The 18,461-nt window shown below is 41.2% G+C and overlaps 1 long non-coding RNA gene across 1 annotated transcript in view; it reads right to left on the minus strand.

The window, feature by feature from the left end:
* Positions 1-398: 398 nt before the first annotated feature.
* LOC116183971 (uncharacterized) overlaps positions 399-18,461 on the minus strand; it is a 72,114-nt gene continuing 54,051 nt past the window's right edge. Inside the window, exons 5-6 of the long non-coding RNA XR_014957416.1 lie at positions 1,252-1,354; positions 399-535 (exon numbers count right to left, since the gene is read on the minus strand). This is a non-coding gene — a long non-coding RNA (uncharacterized LOC116183971). The remainder of the gene's footprint in view (positions 536-1,251; positions 1,355-18,461) is intronic.

An 18,461-nucleotide genomic window follows, 5' to 3' on the forward strand; every position in this document is an offset into this window, starting at 1 on the left:
CTTCTGCTTTGGCAGGGGGCTGACAGACAGAGACTTTTACAACCTCAGAATCATCAATACCTCAGATTCTGACAGTTGAAGGAGTGACTTCAGAGCAGCCCCTCCTGCATTTGCTTGAGGGGTGGCTGCAGCTGGGGTTGTCCCTGCATTGGCCTTTGGTCACATTCCTTCCAGGAAAATCCCTCAGTGCCACACTCAGGCCAGTGGAGAAACTCATCAGCATTCCAGGTGCCCTCCTCTGAGCTGCCTTCTCTCACCCAACGGGACATTTCCCACCCTGTTGTCAGGGCTGTGTGGATTCAGCCTCTTACAGGCTCTGGAAAGAGGTGGGCAGCAGAGTCACCAAGTGCAGGGGTGCTGGCATTGGGCACGAAATGAGAACACAGAGGCTTGGTAAGTACAAAAGAGAAAAAGAGCTGATTTTATTTTTGATTTTGCGATATATAGAATTCCAAAAGTGACAGTGGATTGGAGGATGAAATTTCCACCTCTCCAACTACACTGATCAAACCAACAGTCCATCACTTCTCTCTTCCTACAAAGAAGAATGCAAAACAATCATTATTTACATGAATAGTGCATGAGAACGCCAGTAGAAATATGTAAACATCGGAAAGCATAGAAAACTTTTAAAAAAACTTTACAACTTTCAAAAGAACTATAAAATAAAACTTAACACTTAAAAATTAGGGCAACACAGGGGTGATGGGAGATGCTGTTGCATCCTCTCCCAAGGGGCTGGGAATGAAATTGAAATAACCCAACAATTATCCATTCTGCCCTAGGGGAGGTGGGGGAAAATCCCTTTATTTCTATGAGAACTCTGAAATGCTTTACTTATCACAACCTGCAATGCAAATGTTGGGAGGCAGTGGGAGAGGTCACCCAGAGCCCCAGGAGTGACACTGCACACCTAAATCAGGAGAATTCTTGGAGAATTAGAGCTGCCTATTTGTTCCTAATTATTCATCCTCTGATTTGCATTTTAAGGAACTCAATTACTGCAATATCTGAAGGAAAAACACTTTTTTGGATATGTTGTGCTTAAAACAAAGCAGAAAACACCAAAATTCTCTGTTCTGCTTTTCCCTCTTACCATGGTGTTTATATTTTTATTGATTATTAATAACAATTTTTAATGTACTGAAAGGACTGAGCCGAACACTGGATTATCCCCCAGAGCTCTGCTTGACCTTGTGAATTTGGAGGACTTTTATCAGGTGAAATTACCTGAGAGTCAGATTTCCTCACCTTTCTCCTCATGGATTTCAGTTCCCCCCTTGGTGTCTCCTTTTTGGGTGCCTTTGCAGAACTTTTGGACTTCATCTCATTTTAAGCATAAGGCAGAGTTTACCTGAGAAATATTTAATAAGAAATAGGCCTAAACAACAATTATGAATTTATCATAATATTATCTGCAGCTTCAAATGTGAAAAGACCTTGCAGTGCATTTAAAATTTTGAAAATATCTTTCAGAATGTATTTTTAAATTTTCAAATATTAACATTGCATCATAATATAACTTCTCTATTAATTTTTTGAAGGATTCCCAGGTACCTTCATTATTCTTCCCTATATACAAATTATTCTAAATACATAACACACTTTTTATTAAAAGATTGGGAGATTTTATTCTCCCAACTCAGTTTATCAGAATTTTCACCTGCATTTCTGGGAATTTTCTGCTCTGAACTCTGTGTGGCCCACAGGGATGAAAGAAAGAGCCTAAATAAGCAGGGATTTCTGATTTTCTGCCAATAACTCTTTTTTCAACCTGGAAGTGACAGCTGTACATCAGGAATTCTTTGTTTCAGAGATTTACCTCCAAACTCTCTTTTGCTTCCTTTCAGTGGATTGTTAGAAAATCTATGGTATAAAAAACCCCATCTCTGATCAGATTCTTTCAGGAATAAGATGCCCAAATGAGCAGATCCTTTGTCAGTAAACCAGGAAAACTCTCCAGAAAAACTACTTCAGATTTATTTGGCCATCAATATCCCTCAAAAAAAAATTAAAAAACAATAACACATAATTATCATTTCAGCAGGAGCAATCCACATTTAAACTTCCAAAATTGTCTCTAACTGGAATAAAAATCTTGATTACGATTGCTAAAGAGACACATTTTCCCCAAATAAAATAGAATTATAGCTACAATGCTCAAGACTAGGGGATTTTCCTTTTTTTTAATAGTGAAAACTTCTATCACATTTGGAAATTTTTTCCATAGGCCAAGGTGATATTGGAAGATGCATCTCAATAGCATAAGGAAAAATATATTTTTGGTTTTTTTGTTTTTTTCTGGAATAAACAGAGAGTTGGTTTTTCTCCTTTTTTTTTCCCCTTTTCTAGATAACAAAAACTACAAAATTGATCCAAATAGAATTTTCATATTTTAAGTTACACTACATCAGACATTACCTTTTCCAAAGGTTAAGAAACCAAGGGCTACCTAAAATAAAAGCAGGCAAACAAAACCAAAACCTCTTTTGGATGAGCTGACTTCACAGAAATTGTAATAAACACGTGAAATCTGATATACCACAAGCAAAATCAAGGTTCATCATTTATTCATGGCTTCATCAATAGCTCCAAGAGACTCCCAGCACAGACAGATTTGTTATGCCACATTAATATTTTATTGGGTTTTATGGAACGGGAGAAAAAAAATGAACAGGGAGGATAAAATGATACAAATAAGATTTAAAAGACAAAGGAAGAAGAGGGGGGTTGGAATTGCTGAGATTGAGGAGAAATGAGAGGGAAATGGTTAAATTGCACTGGGTGGGGCTGGGTGCCACCACACCAGAACTCACACAGGACTCACAGAGCTTCATTCTCCTTCTTTGGCATCTAAGAAACCCATCTGAGAAATTTATATTCAGACAAGAGGAAAAAAAACATTGAGTCTGAACTTGGTCAAACTTTTTCTCAAGTGAACGCCCAGAGCTGCAACCCAGAGTCCTGGAGCCCAGAGCTTTGCCTCTGCCTGCAGCATTCAAACTGAAACGTAAATTTTAAGGAATTTAGAGATTTTAGAGGAGCTAAGATTTCAGTTAGAGATAAGCTTTACTAGAGTTAATTAAAATAAATGAGTAGGCCTTGATGAAGTTAAGAGTTAGTGGTTAACTAATAACTGATTGCTTGTCAGCACAATGTTGAGTTAGCTGGGTTGATAATGAAGAATATAAATTGACAAATTGCTTTTAGGAACATCAGACAATTGTGGGGCTCCTCTGCTCTGAAACCAACTGGAGACAAGGAATGGGAGTTCTACCAAGAGTTCATTTGTCAGATTGGCATTGGAAAGGTGGAAAGGTCAGAAGGAGGAAGACTTCATTGACTTCCTCATTTTGGGACCCCTCCCATGGAAGAGACACCGACCCATTTCAAGGAACAAACCACACATGCTGAATGGCTTTTGAAATGATCAGCATAGAAAGTGAGGAATGGGATGTACCAAAATTATAAACATGTATTTGTATTTTGGTATTCAATACTTGGATTGATAAAAAGGGCTCTGTAATCACCTGGAAGCTGTGGTGTGGATTTGGGAACGATCCCACACACAATAAACATACACTTTCTAACTTTACACTGTCAGAGAGTTTTTGTCCTCACAGTTGGATATCGGTAATAGATGAATATCTGTATTTTTTTAATAAATCAAAGCCATACTTTCTCTGAAAAGTGGGATTTTCCCTCAAATGCACTCCCATCAAGCAACCCGTGTCAGCAAGGCCACGCCTGTCCTGCTCTCAGCACCTTCCACCTGGAGCAGTTTTAGCTCAGCTGGTGACACTGCAGCAGAGTATTCTCAAAACTGAAAGTTGTCTCTACTTGAAGAAGCACATCTCCCAGCTTGAAATTAGCTTTTTTCACTTTTTTTTACCTTTTTTTTTTTTTTTTCATGGCAGAGAGCACAGTCGAGAAATGATGGATTATCATTTCTCATTTGGACTCAAAGTCCATGCAACGGCCAGAGGAAATAAGCAGTTTCTCCCAAGTGGCAGAAAGTGCATTGTTAAGGTGAAAGGAAAACCAGGAGATAAAATTAAAGTGATTTGTCCCAGATCCCATGGCTGGAGAGCTGAGCTGAGGCTTTTTGAGATATTCACTCCTGACACCGACTGGGGGTGGACACAAAGAAAATCCTGAGAAATGGAGGCTTGATGGAGTGAATTCAGCTTAAACTTCACTCCAGTTTTAGAGTGAAGTGATTTTAGATGCTGGGTTTGCTCCTGGTTTGTGGTCACATAAGGAATGGCATCCTGGTGAAATCCCCCAAAAAAAGGACTTTGAGGGGATGGAGTGGGGCCAGGGAAGGGAATGGAGCTGGGGAAGGGAATGGAGCACCAGGAGGGGCTGAGGGAGCTGGGAAGGGTTTGGAGAATCCTGAGGGAGCTGGAAATGGCTCAGCCTGGAGCAAAGGGGGATCAGGGGAACCTTGTGGCTCTGCACAGCTCCTGACAGGAGGGGACAGCCGGGGGGATTTGGGATCTCATCCCAGGGAACAGGGACAGGAGGAGAGGGAACGGCCTCAGGCTGGGCCAGGGGAGACTCAGGGTGAATATTTGGGAAAATTATTCATGGAAAGGGTTCTCCAGCCCTGGCACAGCTGCTCAGGGCAGTGGTGGAGTCCCCATCAGGGGATTTAAGGTCCCTTCCAACACAAGCATCGATGATTCTCTGAGTGTGACACAAAACACCAGATCTCACTGCAGAAAAGGCACCAAGAGAAACAGAACTCCTTTTCCTTGGATTCTCCAGGACACCAGAACCATCCCATATTTTCCTGTGCCTCTTGATCAATTCTAACAGCAGCTCTCCTGCTTTTTCTTCTTTGGGGAGTTTCTGAACAAGTTCTTGGCTTCCCAGCCAAAGCTTTGCAGTTCAATTTCTCCCGGAGCACCAGAAAAAAAAAAAAAAAAAGAAAGAGCAGTCATTTGCTGGAATCATGAGCAGCTAATTTGCTGAGTTTAGTGGCAGGAAGCCTGAAGATAATCAATCCAGCTCTTCTCTACATATATGAATGTAAGGCAGAGTGCTGAGGAGGGAAAATTGCGCTGCTCAAAGCAAGATGAACAATCTTATCAGGTGAAACTGTGGATAAATCTTCACTGGCAGAACACTTTCCTCAGAGTATCTCCAGGTTCTTGGGAGACTTTTGAGCCTCTCATGTAGTCAGAACCCAGCACAATTGGATAATTACACTGATTTAGGATATGTTTATGTTTTTATTTAGAAGAAAGTTACATTTGCAGCACAGATTTCCAGATTGCTGCAGTTATTCCTCCTCTGAGTTCAAGCAGTTGGACATAACTAAGTTTATATGGAAGCTGTTTATATTTAAGTTTAAATTAAGTTTATATTTAACTGTTAAACAATTCCTAATTCTTTACTGCCTCTTTGTTTTTCTCTATGTAAAAACTATTTTTAACACTCTCTAGTACTTGCTTGCATTAAATTATAGCATAATATATTAAATATATAATTACAACATAGACAAATATAGATATAGATACAGAAAAAATAAATATATAAATAACAACACAGATTTTGGCCTTCTGTGCAGCTAAAAACTCCCTTCTCTGTTTCATCCAGCCAGATTGCTCAGATCCATCAGGCAGCAGAGGAAGTTTTCTCTACCCATCACATAGCTCAGACCCTGAGACAGCCAAAATAAATGTGAGCTGAGCCGGGCAATATAAAACTGCCTAAAATCCTTCTGGGGCTGTACAACTCCATAATTCTTCTGAGATTCACTGAGCAGTCATTTCTCTCTTTCTTTCTCCTCTGAGCTGGGTTTAGGTGACAGGACCAAAGCTCATTGCCAGGAAGTAAAAAAGGAGAAAACTCTAGTGGGTGTTTTCCATCTGGGTTGTAGCTGGAGAACTTCAGCAGCCCTGCTGTAAAAATCCCCCCATTGGCATCTGGCAGGGAAATATGGACAGAAAGACAAACAAATCTAGGAATCACTTCCCTGTCGCTGTCGAAGCAGGATGGGAATGAAGAGACTCTGATCAGAAGCTGCTGAGAGTAAAACTCCGATTTATTCAAAATACACTACTCTTTTATACAGAGCTTCATGAGGAACAACTCCGTTGGTCCTGAAATGAAAACAACGTACACCATTGGTGTACAGTGCTTGACACACAGTGATAGAACTTAACTATAAACAATGTGAAAAATAAGAGAAATAAAGAATTATTTACATTCTTCTCCAGCTCTTTCCCAGGCTTCTGCCTGGATAGAAACTCTCGTTTCTCTCTTTGACTGAATCTGAGACCCACACTTCCCCACAGATGACATTTAGGGCTGTGCTGGGTCTGTCAAATGAAACCCTGAGCAGGGAATTGATTCACAGCTTGCTTCATAGAGTTGGGACCCTCCAAGGTCTGCAAAAAGAGTCTTTGGGGAAGTTTGAAATCCCTTGCTGCGTGATGAGGTTTCTTCACAATTGTCCAGAAACTTGTTGGAAATCCAGAAATATCCCGTCTTGTGCTCTTTTGGAGTTCAGGCTTTATACTCTGCTGTGAGCAGCAATCCATGTGAAAGCAAACAGACAAAGCAAAAACAATATCCTTTGTAAATTCCCCTGGCCAAGTTTCAGGCACTTACAAAGCAATGGCTTTATTTTTCCCACACCAGGGATTTGTGTTCCATGTAGGCACACAAAGCCAGGAGCACCAAAGGGAAGGTGAGATCCTGAATTCAGGTGCATAAATTTGGACAATTTTGCCATGTCAACACATGTTACTTTTTTCACTGACAGGGTCAACTGCGCTTTTAGAAATGAAATCTGAAATAAGCTTCGGTTGCAAAGTTTCAAATGAGCTCTTTTAAATTGAAAAACAAATGAACAGGCTGCTCAGCCTCATCTTTTTGAGGGCATATGTGAGATCTCAGCATTAGAGCAGACTGAGAAAAATATTGTGGCCTACTGAACTCTGTACAGAAAAATAGAAAGGAAAAGCAATATTATTCCAACTTATTGCACAAATACACCTGTGTGCACCCAAACTGAAGACTGAAAACCAGTGTGCCAACGTTATCCTCTCTAATTAGGGAATTGTGAATAATGCTGCCAATAAAAAAACACCGTAAAAGGGCAAGAAAATTGCATCCCCCATAATAAAAGATGTCTCCTTTGGGGTCACATTTAGCTTTCGTGGGCTGACAAAGGGATCAGTCTCCATGACATATTGTTAAGTGACTGATCCTGTGATCCTGGAATGTCTTCTCCACTCACAAACATATTTCTGGCTTGTTAGGGAGGCAGCCTGACAGTACAAAGGGCTGGATGTATGTCTGTGCATTGTAAGCAGAACTTGGAGATGCTCTGAGTCAGGATTTTATAATCAGATGCCAGGGCTAAGTAACTGGTTATGTTCTACATCTTCCCCCAAAATAATAAAAAGAAAAGTCTGAAGCAGCTCTGGATGCAGGGAGGCTCTGCAAAGCTCTTTTTTGAAGGTTTTTAAAATGCAAGATTGGAGATATCTGCTGGGTTTTTTTGTCTTGTGTTCCTCAAAATCTGATCAAACGTTGACGATGATCAAATTTACATGGGGGAAGAAAGCACAAACTTCCGCCATTATCTCCTTTTCTGCTTCCTTATAAACCCAAACTGGATGGCATCCAATTTCTGCTCGCAACTGCCTCTGGAAATGAAAGGGAGCCTGAATAGAGGAGGAGATGAGCTGCTTTAAATGCTTTTTCATAGTTCTCACTGCTATGAAAGCTTCATTAAAAGCTGCAGCTTGCTTGTTTTCGAACTCTTCCGAAGTAATAAGCATATAATTGTGCTGGAAGCTCGGGAGGAGCGTGTCCCTGCCAGCCACTGCAGCAGCCTTTCCTTTCAAGGTCCTTTTGCATTTTCGTGGGGATCAGTCATTCCCATCTGAAGGAAATTTAGAATCTTTTTTTTTTTTTTTTTAAGAACATTGACGATTTCCAATGTTGATATGTTGACAGAAATTACTTCCTCACGTATTGTTGACTCTGAGGGTGTGTTGTGAGGCATAACAATTCTTTTGCCATTTTTTGTTGTTTTTTTTTTATTATTATTTTTTATTTTTGCTCTTCTTAACCCACATTCAAACTGTGTCAGGCACAGGCTCACTGCTGAGCCCTCTTATATTTATTTTGATTCCTTCAGATGGAGAAATGTGAAGAATGAGGAAGAAAATTTGTACTACCAGCATTTTTTACAGTTTCTCCTAAAAAAATTCAGCTGCAGTGCTGAGATCCACGCATGTTCTGAATGATTCCATGGGATTTCTTCTGCTATCTCCTGTGAAGCAAAAGCAACCTTGCTGCAGATGTTAATAAATGCTCTTTTGAAACAGCTGGAAGGGATTTTGGGAGCATGGACAGATGAATTTCATAACACTGAGGGTGAGAACAGCATTCAAAGCCCTTAAAACACCCTCCTTAATGAAATCCTTCAGTATCAAAAAATCCACTTTGTGGGTTCAACAAATTCAATCCAATATTTACTCATGAAATTCCACATTCAAAGTCCTGGTCCAGGATGCAAGAAAACAGAGATTTCTACATTGATTGAGACAGGATCAGAATCTTTTCTTATTTGTCTCAAAAATCACAGCCTGAAATATCCCAGGATGAAACCCAGTGTATAACAAATACAGTATTGACAAGATTTTAGATAATTCCCACCAAAAATGTAGGGAAAAATCTCAGGGTGAACTTAAATTACTGAAAAAAAGCCTAATGGGAACACTGACAAAGATATTTAGAAAGTCAGCTGTGGATTCTGTTAAAAGGAATTGACATTTATTTAAAATATACATTCCTGGGGAATACATTTCCAAGCCATGCTTCATTGCCTTCTTCCAGTCTGCACAAATTTATTACCCAAAATACAGATCACAGCGCCCAAAGAGTCACTTTGACTCCTTTCCATCTTGTTTCCAGTTTATTTCTAGGATTCCAGTGAAAATTCCCTCCTAGTTTACAATGAAACACATTGGATTCATAAATCATAAACCACAAAACTATGAATTTTAATTTTTTCTCACAGAACCTTGAGCGCAGCATTTCCCAGATTTCCCCAAGTTAATTCCACACCAGAATCCAGAAATAAGAAAGTGTATTTACATTTGTTAATTTGCTTTTCACCAACTGAGAAAAATAACACACAATAATAGATGTAAAACTGATAGTGAGGTTGAAGATAACTCCAGTTCCCACTGAAACAGTGAAAATTTCCTGGCACATAAAATAAATAGGAATAAAACCAGTGGAAAATCATTGCTTTACTTTATTTTACTCCTTCTTTTTAATCAGTAAAGATATTGCCACATAAAACCCTATTTTGGAATTTTATTCTCTGAGAGGCTCTTTTGATAGAAATAATACTCCCAGCAAGTCAAACAACTTTTACCCCACAGGTTTTGCCATAATTCAGAGGAAAACATCCCTACAAGCCAAATCTCACTGGAGAGTTGAGGATAGAGGGTGATCCTAGAAGAAAATATTGAGTTAATTCTCCTCCCCCACCATTTTCTCCTCACAAATTCCTCATTTCCAAGCCATAAATTCCCCATGAGTTGCACCACTTGAGGTTCTAGGAGCAGATCCTAAATTTAGGACCTACTCAATCCATACTGCCCAGCCATGGAAGCCAACCCAGCTGGGTGGGGAGCTTGGAAATGGACTCCTGAGCACAGATGTGACTCTTTTCCTTTTTAATTTGAAAATCCAGTGAGGAAATGAAGGAAATGTTTGCCTTGTTGTCTGTGCGCCACGATCTGTGAGTTTTCATCAAAACCCTCCAATATTTTCAGGTAGAGTCATCTGCAGACCCTCCCAGAAGCAATTAACACAGCCTGGGTTTGTAAATGCTTCCTGCCCGTGTTTGTTTGTCCTGGGAGCTGTACAAATATTATTTATATGGTTCCTGGTAAAGCTGGGAATGCTCATCCCAGAATCCTGGAGCTGCCTGCGAGCTTGGGGATGCTGTTTGGAGCAGGATATTTTGCTGTCAGGCATCACTGGGGTGGGAGATGGGTAAATCTCTCACTTGACATTAAAAGGGGGAAGAGAGGGAGAAGGATGCTCCAACTTTGAGTGGCTGAGATGTTTTTCTTCTTCTTCTTCTTCTTCCTAGGAAAAATTCCACGAAGAAAAGAGCCTTGAAGTGCAGCTCATTCAGGGCTGACCTGTGCAGAGGGAGGGGGCTGGCTGTTAGAAATAAAACAACAACAACAGTGGAATTTTAGGGCTTTAGGATTTATGTGGAATTTTAGGGCTTATGAATGTCCTCAGGCATGTGAAGGTCTTAACCCTTCAATGCTCTCATAACCCTTCCTACAGTGACATTGGCATCCACAAATTCAATATGAAATACCCTGAAAAAAGAAATCCAAGTGCTTCAAATCCTCCTAAGCAACAAAAATCAATTTAAAATATGTGATCCATTACCACAAGCTTACCAACTTTTTTTTTTTTTTTTTTTTTTTTTAAATTTTCCATTATGGGCAGCAATTTCCCAGTTGCTTTTTCTGCCTCTTGCAGCAGAGAAGGATGGGGGGCTGCAGAACCAGCACTTAGGATTTATGCTGAAATATTTATTAACACAAGAAGCAAGGCACCACAATGTTCTGGCTTTGTGTCACACTCGATTCACCCACGCAGGTACAACCTGTGGGCAGCTGTTACACCCAAGGAACAAATCAGTCAAAGAATTGAGGGGCACTAATGCAAAGCAGCCCCTGCCAGTGGCATGCACAGCTCCTAAAGAGGCTGACTGGCACATTTTCTGCCTTGTGCTCTGCATTTTTTGCTCTGTTTCGTGGGCTGAACAATTTGCAGGGCAGGAATTTGATGTGGCTGCATGTCACTACAGGTGTTGGAGGTGCTTATTTGATTTATGAGTATTTTTGGGTAATGCTGGTGTTTCCGAGGAGCTTTTTCATTTCATTTGTTGCCTTACAAATTCATATGAATTAGGCAATTATATAAGTTACTATTTTGACCAGAGGGAGAAAGAAACCTGTTAGGACAGAGCAGTACAGAAAACCAGGGCTTAGAAGTGGCCTCAGGCATATGAAGGTCTTAACCCTTTAAATGGTCTCATAACTCTTCCTGCAGTGGCAGTGGCATCCACAGTTGCAATATCAAATACACTGGAAAAAGAAATTCAAGTGCTTCAAATCCTCCTTGCTCCCACTTGTCAGTCATGGCTCATTTTCAGGATTATTGAGAGAAAAAAGAAATTATTCTGTCCTGTGCTTTTTTCCCTCACAAAGCTGCTGCATTGTGGGGCTTGTAGGAGAGCTCACTCGACAGCACAGCAGGCAGAGGCAAAATCTGACTTTATTAAGATGAAATCATTGTCTGTAGGCAAAGCAAAGCCATGTGATATCTCCATCAGCGAGGCTTTCATAGGCAGCTACTCAAAACCCTGGAATAAATGGAGCTGATTGAGGTGAGCCAGAGGCAATTCAGCCACCAGAGCCAAGCAAGGGGAGGATCAGAGAATGGAGCTCCCTCGTTAGCAGGGAGCTCCTCCAGCTGCCAGGGGGAAATGAGGAGATCCAGAGCTGGAAGGTGCTTTCTGGTGTCCACAGGTCCATCTCCCAGCTGGAATGTCCCAGCCTTGGGAGCTGAAAGCAGCCGAGGGGCAGTCAGAGAGCCCCAGGAGCTCTCAGTGAGGGACAGTGTCCCCAGGAGGTGACTGGCAGCTCAGCAGAGCAGATGAGACACTACAAAAATTAAAGTGGAGACAAAGAGGGATGCAGGGACAGCAGCTCATCATTATTCTCTTGTGAAATGTTTCTGCTCCAGCTCCAATTAGCCAGGAGAGGAGCAGATTGCCATTTCATTTCAGACCTCCAGCCTGGGGGACAGAGCTGGGCCAATGTTTAAGCAAGGCACCTGGCAAAAAATACGAGAAAGGGAAAGAGCATCTCTGTGGCACACTTGCAGGCCATGCAGATTAATCTCTCTGTGCCTCCCAGCTCTTCCATTCAAAGATCGTGGAATTATGGAATATCCTGAGTTGGAAAGGCTCCACAAGGATCCTCAAGGATTATCCAGTGCTGCTCCTGGCCCTGCACAGACACCCCAAGAATCCCACGCTGGGCATCCCTGGGAATGTTGTCCAAACTCTCCTGGAGCTGTGGCAGCCTCGGGGCTGTGCCCATTCCCTGGGGAGCCTGGGCAGTGCCAGCACCCTCTGGGGAAGAACATTTTTCTGGTGAAAGAAAAAAGTACCTCCTTGTGGGAGCGTTGGTGGATGGAAATGCTTTGCCAGTGAAATAACTTTTAGAGGCTCCAGCTCTGAGAGAGGTAAAGCCACTGGTGACCCTCACACAGCATGTGCTGAACTCCTGATAAGTTGTCCATGGGCTTCAGAACTCCAGCTTTGGGCCCCCAAAAATGTCCAAAACCGATCCTGAAAACTGAGCTCCAAATTACCCCTAATACACAGTTCTTGGGGAAGATCTTTGGATGAATGCAACCAGCAAAGCAGCATTTTGTAATATCTGCTGCAGATCATAATGAATTCACTGTCAGGCCTCCTCTCCACTAATCCTTCCTGTCCCAGTCCAGGATAATCCAGTCTAACAGCTCCTTTTCTGGACACATGGAGCCCTTTTTAGCTGTGGCTATCTTCACATTACCAGATAATATTGGCTGAGCCCCTCTTTTCTTCCCATATCCAAGATTTTGTCACTCAGTGTAGAGAGCTGGAGTTCAGTGTGTAATTCCCAGTGTCCCTTGTGTGCCCTTTCTGGGACAGTTTCCAAGCTGCAGCAATTCCAGGATTTACCATGTCCAGTGAGAAAAGGAATCCAGGCTCAGAAATCAGGCATTTCCAGGGTCTCTCTGCTGAGGTGGTGACTGTGTGTGCCAAAGAGCCACATACCCCATCATGGCAAAAATAACTGCAACAGTGAATGCAGTAAATCAAGTGTTTAATTATTTCTTTAATGGGAGAAGTCATTGCCCAGAAGCTGGTGGTGACAATCCATTCGAATCCAGGGATGGAAATGTGTGGAAACCACCAGTAAAACCAGCAAAACCAGGGTTAAAGAAATGCCATTTTTAATTACTATGGAAGATGGAGGCCAAATGATATAAATATAAGATGACAGGACAATAAACAACAGAATGAGAACCATGAAGTCATGAGGCAAAATATCCTGGCCAACATCACTGCAAAACCAGTTTTAGATTGATAACCAGGATATTTTTATATCACAGCTATGAGCGGTCATTTGCAACCCATGATTTTTTTGGTTTGGATTGATGGGGACACGCTAAAAGAATTGTTGGTATTTTATGTTCTTTTAGAGAATTGAAAAGGCAGTCTATGGATTAGTTTGAAATAAAAAACTTATGGCAGATGATTTCAGCTGCTCATCAGCTCCATGCACTCAATTATAGTGCCCACAGTGAGTTGTGTTTTATAATTTCCCTAATACATCAGAATTGGTTGATTTCCCTTCGTTTTCAGTGCTAATTTTGAGCCTTTATTGGATTATTGCACAAATCAAAGCACACAAACCCCACTATGTGTATGATTTTATCCTCGCTGAAGATTTTAACATTGATTGGAAAAACTACATTTCTTCTTCAGCATTAAATGCTTTTAAAAATCTGGTAAAAAAATCTGTCACTGATAACTGCATTATCTAATCCATATATTGGGTAAAGAACATCTGTGCATGTTTTCAACCAGAAAAAAAAAAAGCTGTTTTTTCCTTATTTTTTTATATTTCCATTAAAACAGTGCAGGGGATTGAGAAGCTCCTCTGGGATTTAGGTGTTGTAATTTGGAAATGAGTTTTCTTTATGATGAGGGATAAGAATAAAAAGCAGGTTTGTGGGGCAGGGAAGGAGAAGTCTCTGCAAATTGTTGTGTCAGCTGGGTAGAAATCTTGCAAGGAACTTCGCTGTGCTGCTAATGATCTTTTTGGGAAGTTGCAACAGAAAGGAACAGGAAGTTATTTGATCCAACTGAGAGTATTTTAGAATAGGTGCTGGTATAACAATGGGCAGAAAAATAGATTGATCAGGGAACAAGAGGATAATTGGCAAAAATCACTCAGGCAACTGATCCCTTCAGGGAGATGGAATTCAAGACTTCTGGAGTTGTGCAGCTATTTCTATGTCAAAAGCTGTAATTTCCCTTGAAAATGAGTGACAGCTTCTCTGACTAAGCCCACTTGATTTTGATTTTCTCCACTGAGACTCTTCATCCATTGGCCTTTTGTATTCATTTTCATCAGTGAGGGCTTCTTCCTTAATTAGACCCAATATTTTGGAAAAAAGCAAACCTGTTTCTCCATTTCTCCATGTTAGGATTAGAGTTTTAGCTTTAAAAATCAAGTTTTACTGCAAGATGGCATTTCAGCAAATATTTCTAAGAAGGTGAAGCTGTTAAATAACTCTTCATCCCATTCTGGAGAAAGATCTCCAGTAGCAAAGATGTTCTAAAGAAGAGGCTTGGATAAACTTGTCTTTTTAGCTGGGTTTCTGTTGAACAGCCCATAATTTTCTTTATCCAGCCCTTTTTAGAACATAGGAATTACAGGGCTGTCATGGAGACTTTAAATTCAAACAAAATGTGAATCTTTGCAGATGCAGCAGGAACTAAGGAAAGGGGATGTGTCCAACTAAGAATTTCCTCAGAGGGAGCAAAGGGTGAGCAAAGATCTCAGTAATAAACAGGCAGATGTGATGGAACAATGCCAGACAGGAATTCCAACAATATTAGAAAGGTGGTGCCTGTAGGACACATGAAGTACGAGCAGATGGAGGATGCCTCAGATCATGGCAGCCCTTGAAATCAAATCGTAGAATCATGGGATGGTTTGGTGGTAGAATCCAGAGCTTCCCTCTGGCTGCCCTGGCAGGTCTGGGACCCTGGCAGGGGTCAGGAACCCCCTGGACAGAGCCCCCAGAGACACTGGCTGTGATCTCTGTCCATGGAAAAGAGTTTTCAATCTTACAGGGTGAATTACAAGCTCTGAGTGTTTGATATCAGTAATAATTAAGTGTGGCACAGGTGCAAAAGTAAAATTTTAGGATTCCAGATAAGGGTTCCAAAGGGCACAAGAGGGAGGAAATTGGGTGTGCCTTGTCCTTTTTCTCCTTCTTCATGCCCTCCATGTCTCACTGTGGTGTTGGCATTTTTCTGTGGGTTCAGGCTGGGGACACACTGTCCAACGTGGGTGACAGATATTGGCACGTTCTTGTAAATGCAGCCCAGGGAGTTTCTGGTATTTAATGTTTGTCACATCCCACTGAGGGCAGAGCCCCACACGCTGCCCTGCAGGACAGAGCTGGGCAGGGCAGCAGAACATGTGAGAGATCAACAGAATAAACAACCTGGAAACCAGCACAGACCAATTATGGCTTCTGCTTTGGCAGGGGGCTGACAGACAGAGACTTTCTGCAATCCCAGAATTATCAATACCTCAGATTCTGACAGTTTGGGTTGGAAGGGACCTTCCAAGGTCATCCAGTTCCATGGGACATCTTCAACTAGACCAGGTTGTTCCAATCCCCACCCAGCCTGACCTTGAATATTTCCAGGGATGAAGTATCTACCACCTCTTTGGGCAGCCTGTGCCTGAGTTTTCCACCCTCATCTTTCTTAAATCCAATCTGGATCTACCTTCTTCTAGTTTAAAATCATCACCTCTTGTCTATCAAAGCAGGCCCTACAAGCTTCTTGGGTAGAAGCTTAAAGAATGGTTAACTGTTTAAAAAAATTATAATGAAGTCTAAATTCTATTAGTCTAGACCATGAGCTTGCTATTTTTTGGTTAATTTTGCTTTATACCTCTGCACGATTAATCTGTCTACAAAGTGGAGAGAGAAGCCATGTGGCTTTTCAGATGCTGATAATCTATTTATTTATCACCTTGTTGTAGGAACCAGAAAACCAGAGCCCCTGATGGATTTCTCACTCACAGTGGCGATGGCTAATGGTGGTTAATGTTTTCTCCTCCAGCTGCACATGTGCTGGTCTTGAGAGGTTACTAAATGATTTTTCAGGAAACACTGAATGATTTTTCAGGAAATTGCAATATTTTTGCAGTTGTCATGCTCATATATAAGGATAAAGCGGCTAATCCAGCCTTTAATTTTGTGAATAACAGAGATACCTAACAGAACTCTATGAACAATGCAGAAGTTTTACTAAAAATCAAAAAAAAATTATAATTTTAATCACCTTGAGGTTAAAGTATTTCTATAATTAAACCTAACTCTGTAAGGTAAAAGGTCACTGTAAATTATTTTTAAAACATGCTTATTAATTTCAATTATTTCCCAGTAGTCTTGCTTGGATTTAATATCACTATTATTATTATTATTGTTGTTAACTCATTTAGCCCTAGGACAAAACTGTGATCCTTTCAAAACACACAAGAGACACAAAATGTCTCTGTAGCTTTATGGATATATAAAAATAAGTAGTTTGATCTATTCCTTTAGAATCTTGCTGCTCTCAAAAGACTTTTAAATCTATTTTACTTTCAGTCAGCGGTGAACTTTGGTGTGACAGATGAGTTTGCACCAATTCAGCTGAGTGTAAGGGAGAAGAGGAGGAGAGGATCAGCAGTGATCCAAAAAGAGAAATTAAATAAGAATTGGTCATTTTGGGTAAAGAACCCTTTTGGCGAGGTTGGCTGCCCAAGGGTTTGGCTGCACTGAGCTGGGTTGGAAGTGAAATTCTGAGTGCCCTGAGTGTGTTTGGTAACACCCACCAGGGGATGTGGGCATGGCACCAGCAGTGGGTAATCCTAACCTTGTAGAACACAATAATTAGCTCTCCCTTTCCCCTTTGTCTTGGGCAAACAAATTGCTACCATCGTTTTCTGAGATCATGGAAAAATCCCTGCAAATTGAACATCTGCTTTTTGATTAAACACATGCAGAGATATTTAAGCAGATACCCATTAATCAAACTTAAACTTTGTTTTACCTCATTTTTAGTTAGTCAATTGTTACAAACATCTACTTTTTTTTCTATTTATCCGATGGTTAAAGAGGTACAGGGCTACAATGTGGTTGGGGAAGGACGTGAAAACATTGAAGACATTATTTTCCCATGAATTTCCCTCACTTGTAAAATTCATTTTGGTTTAATTTTCGAAATGGGTGAGCAGCTATTTGAGATAACACAGCCAGGGCTGAGTGCCTCTAAAGCCAGCACTTCCAGAGGTCCATCACTGCCAGCTTTATTAAGCTCAAAGCTGAGGAAAGAATGATTTGCTGCCTGCAGAGTCTATGGCAAAGCTGATTTGGGAGCCTTGGGAAGAGCCGTATGAGGGAAGAGCTGAAGGAAATTTTTTCTGTCTCCAGCTTTTCTGAGTTTTGGCATAATTAGCTGAGGAGTCAAAGCTGGCAATGCTTTAAGTATGAAAGCAATAGAATGACCTAACGTGTAGGGTCAAAATGTGCTAATTAGGTAACAATTAATGTTGAGTGACCTCTAGTGGTGCTTTCCCACAGTTTATCCTCAGACTGGGATCTCTGACAGGACCTGGAGTTTGGGATCTATGTTAAGAGCTCTCATGCACCAGTAGGATAAACAGTCTGTAGAAAATGGGGTTTGTTTATCTGAGAAAAGTTCTGATAAATTGAAGAAGAAAATATTTTTTTTAATAAATTGCTTTGTGCTAAAATCCTTTATTGTCACACCAGGCAGAGCAGCAAACTGGAGCCCACCCCTCGACACAAGTTTTGATATAAAATTATTTTTTATTACCCCGACATTTGAGAAGACTCCAGCTCTCAGAGGGTCAACTGTGAGTGCTTTGTGGTGATTCCATTTTCCATATTCCATTTTCCACATTCCATTTTCCACATCTCACAGGAAGGCAGGACAATCATTTATTTGCTAAGTGCCCATCACACACACACCTAGACCTGTACAAACACCAGCAGCTCTGTTTCTTTCCTGAGCCCCTCTCTCAGCATTCCCACACACCTGGGATTCTCCCACTGGCACTTGTGCCATCAAACCTCTCCTTCCAAAAACACACCTGGTCCCCAGGGATGTGCCAAAGGCTCTCCTGGAGGTGACCTCTTCTGATGAGAAGTGAGAACAGGTCCCTCACAACTCATAATTACAAAAATAAAATAATCCCATGAGGTGGTTCCTAAATGGGGCAGAATGAGCCCAAATGTCTGGACCAACAGGGTCAAGTCTCACCCTCCATGTGAGATGCTCCTATGGGTATTCATTCCTAAACATCTCAAAGTGATGTTGGGAGAGGCTGCAGCCAGCCAGGCTGATCCCAAGGCCATCCTTGGAATTCCATGGACAGCTGGAGTTTATTCTGGTGAAAAGAAGGCTCAGGGAAAAACTCAGCCTGACAGGAGGTTGTAGACAGGTGGGGATCAGGCTTTTTTCCCCAGGGAACAAGTGACAGGACAAGGGGAAATGGCCTCAAGTTACACCAGGGAAAGTG

This window comes from Lonchura striata, chromosome 9 (assembly GCF_050655825.1).
Source record: "Lonchura striata isolate lonStrDom1 chromosome 9, ASM5065582v1, whole genome shotgun sequence".
Lineage (NCBI taxonomy): Eukaryota > Metazoa > Chordata > Aves > Passeriformes > Estrildidae > Lonchura > Lonchura striata.